The 3,301-nt window shown below is 42.0% G+C and overlaps 1 protein-coding gene across 1 annotated transcript in view; it reads right to left on the bottom strand.

Moving 5' to 3' along the window:
* The window catches only part of LOC119411707 (chemokine-like protein TAFA-1), a 179,962-nt gene that overhangs the window by 145,951 nt on the left and 30,710 nt on the right, over positions 1 to 3,301 (bottom strand). The window lies entirely within an intron of this gene.

Genomic DNA, 3,301 nt, shown 5'->3' with positions numbered 1-3,301 from the left:
AAACCCCACACACTTGCAATCAGGTCTCTCTTGTAAATGAGTCTTCGTGGCTCAATCTGATTTACCTGTCTAAATAAAGGTTGAATGAAAAATATTCTAAACAATGTTTCTAAACTCTAAACGCTCTAAAAGAGCACAGCATGTCATGATTTCAGCTCTCCGCCTCCGGCCGCCATTTGCCAGCGCTCTCGGCCACGCCCACTTCTTCACTGCACAGTGGATATCTGACACGCTACATGTTGCAAGCTGTGGGCTGCACACAGGTGCAGCAGGTACTGAAGAATTCAAAATAATTTATTTAAAAGAAAAATTTCATGCCAATCCTGCAGCTCATCCATCAATCAGTTGATCATCAATCAATCAATTGTGTGTCATGTCTAATCTTGTTTTGAAAAACTGCGATAAAGCGAGTCCGCGAAAAACGAATCGCGAACTAGCGAGGGACTACAGTAAATAAAGCAAATCCTTGTTTCCTGTCTGTTTAAGCTGATGTTTTGTAAGCGTCACAAGGTTTTCTGCAAATTTACAGCAAGTATTCAGTGTTGAGGCAAATGCTAAAAACACATTCAAGAGCATGTGTTTATGAATACTGTTTACTGACACCATGATCCCTCAGCTCCGACATGTGGCGAGCTGAAATATGTGATGAAGGAAGGAAAACTTGAATGTCATCTCGGGCACCTCTCGCCACACTTGTCTAAGACTCACTCTTTTTGTTTTTCTTAACCAAGCCAAGAGAAGAGGCAGAGTGCAAGTATCAGAATGCAATTTATGATTCATTAAGAGAAGGGGGGCATTAATATTTCATGACTCTTAGACCACCAACAAGTGTTGGGGTGGGTTTAACAAACACACTTGGGCTCTCACACACAAGTGAGTCTGCTGCGCTGCACCATCCTCAGCTGCTTTTATGCAACACGGGGGGTGAAAAAAATGTGTGCACAACCGCACCCTGCACCACAATGTAAATATACATGTGCTTAACCTCACACACGTACACGTACACGCTCACACTCACACTAACGATAAACACAGGCCCTCTGGAGAAATTTTAATTGCTGTCTGCTGGAGGTGACATGGTGAGGAATCAGAAATAAGCCCTCCAGCAAAGTCTTCTTCGCTCTCTTCCTCTTGTTGGCTTCTACTCTAAAATGCTCACTCCTCTCTCACTTCATCCCTTGAGCATAATTACTGCTCTGTCTACAGACAGAGTATTGGTTTCCTCTAACTAAAGAGCAGCAGGCTCCTGCTTCCTCCTATCACTCTAGACCTTAGCTGGGTCGTCTCTCCTAATCATCCACTAAAAGCCTGGAACTATATCAAAGGGGATTTGTGTGTGCGTGTGCGAGAGAGCGCGTCTGAGTGTCGCTTTTGTCGCGACTGCATGAGCATTTTGGGGTGCGTCGTGTGCTCATTTGTGTATGTGCTCATGTATGCACACTTATTCCCTTTCCTCACACACGGGGTATTGTGCTTCAGATCAAAGCTTTAAACCCCTCTGGGCTTGACACACTCTAGCAAGGCTGCTGCAGTGTTGACTCCGAGCTGCAGTAATTCTGCTGATACTGTATGCTGCTTTAAAAAAAGTTGAGGGGGAGTTAGCTTTTTGTGCACAATGGGGGATCACAGATTGTTCCTATTATTCTGCAAAGGTAGTGCAGATGTACATGTTGATGGGACTGTAGAATTAATGGACCAGTGTAGTTGATATATGTTTAGCTGTTGAATATAATACAATAGATATTACAGATTGCAACTTATGATGTTACATGGGAAATGATTGAATCAGTAAGAAAAGTTAAAGCAATATGTGTTCAGTTACCCAGTAGAACTGAACATGTATTGCTTATTGCAATATATGGTATGTAGAGCACTATGAGGAGTTATTGGGCCATTGTGGATATAAGAAATAAATTTTAGTTCAGTTATAACCTGTGAACACTGAACATTCATTATTTATGAACATGATTCATGATCCATCCATCCATCCGTTTTATTTGCCTACTTCCTCTGTCTGGGTCACAGGGAGGTGGTGTCTTTCTCCAGCAGTCACTGTGCGAGGTGGGGGTACACTCTGGACAGATCCCAAGTCCATCACTGGGACACATAAAGACAAATAAGACAAACAACCATTCACTCTCTCACCTCTACCTAGGGACAAATTGGAGTTTCCATTGAACCTAACATGGATGTTTTCAGTTTGTGGGAGGACTTGGAAAAACCCCACGTGCAACACATTAACTTCATCCACAGGCACCAGGATACAATCCTGTTATCTTCTTGATTAGAGGGAACACCTTGAACCACTGGTCCATCGTGCTGCTAAAGTGGAAGTGATTAGATATGTGGAAAGGACTCAATAATCCAGGTACAAATCCAACAATGTTCAGTCATGACTGTCTCAGAGGAGTTGACAGGGGAGAAGGAGGGCCCCAGGAACCATCTGATCACCAGCAAACCATTTTTTTGTTGTTGTTTTTGTTTTGTTTTTTCCCACTATGGGGGTGTGGTATTTGTGGGACTCCAGTTGGCTTGTGGCTTCTTGGACTAAAGAAGTCCTTTGGATGACGGACGAAACATCTCAGCAAAAAAATGTAACCATCCAGATGACCTGACTGAACATTGTTGGATATGGAAAAGATTAAAGAAAAACAATTTATATGCAGCTCTTGAACACAACTAAAGTTATAGTGCTTATTACACAATAAGATAAGTAATAATATGTTTATTCCTTATATGAGCATACAGTGTTCCATGTAAGTCCCACTAATAATATTTTAATAATAATATAAATAATAATAATAACAACAACAAAAACAACAACAACAACAACAACAATAATAATAATAATAATAATAGGGCAGCACGGTGGCACAACTGGTAGAGCTGCTGCCTCTCAGTGAGCAGGTCCTCGGCTCAAACCCCGGTCCAGGGGCCTTTCTGGGTGGAGTTTGTATGTTCTCTCCGTGCATGTGTGGGTTTTCTCCGGGTGCTCCGGTTTCCTCCCACAGACCAAAAACATGCATGTTAGACTGATTGGTAACTCTAAATTGTCCCTAGGTGTGAGTGAGAGCGTGAATGGTTGTTTGTCTCGTTTATCTCTGTGTCCCTGTGATGGACTTGCGACCTGTCCAGGGTGTCCCCCGCCCCTCGCACAGTGATTGCTGGACATGGGCACCAGCGACCCCCATGACCCAAAATGGAATAAGCGGGTAAAGATAAGGATGGATGGATAACAATAATAATAATAATAATAATAATAATAATAATAATAATAATAATAATAATAATAATAATAATA

Source organism: Nematolebias whitei, chromosome 7, assembly GCF_014905685.2.
Source record: "Nematolebias whitei isolate Nwh7 chromosome 7, NemWhi1, whole genome shotgun sequence".
NCBI classification, from domain to species: domain Eukaryota; kingdom Metazoa; phylum Chordata; class Actinopteri; order Cyprinodontiformes; family Rivulidae; genus Nematolebias; species Nematolebias whitei.
Note: the sequence above shows the minus strand (reverse complement) of the source record. Positions and strands in the feature narration are given on the sequence as shown.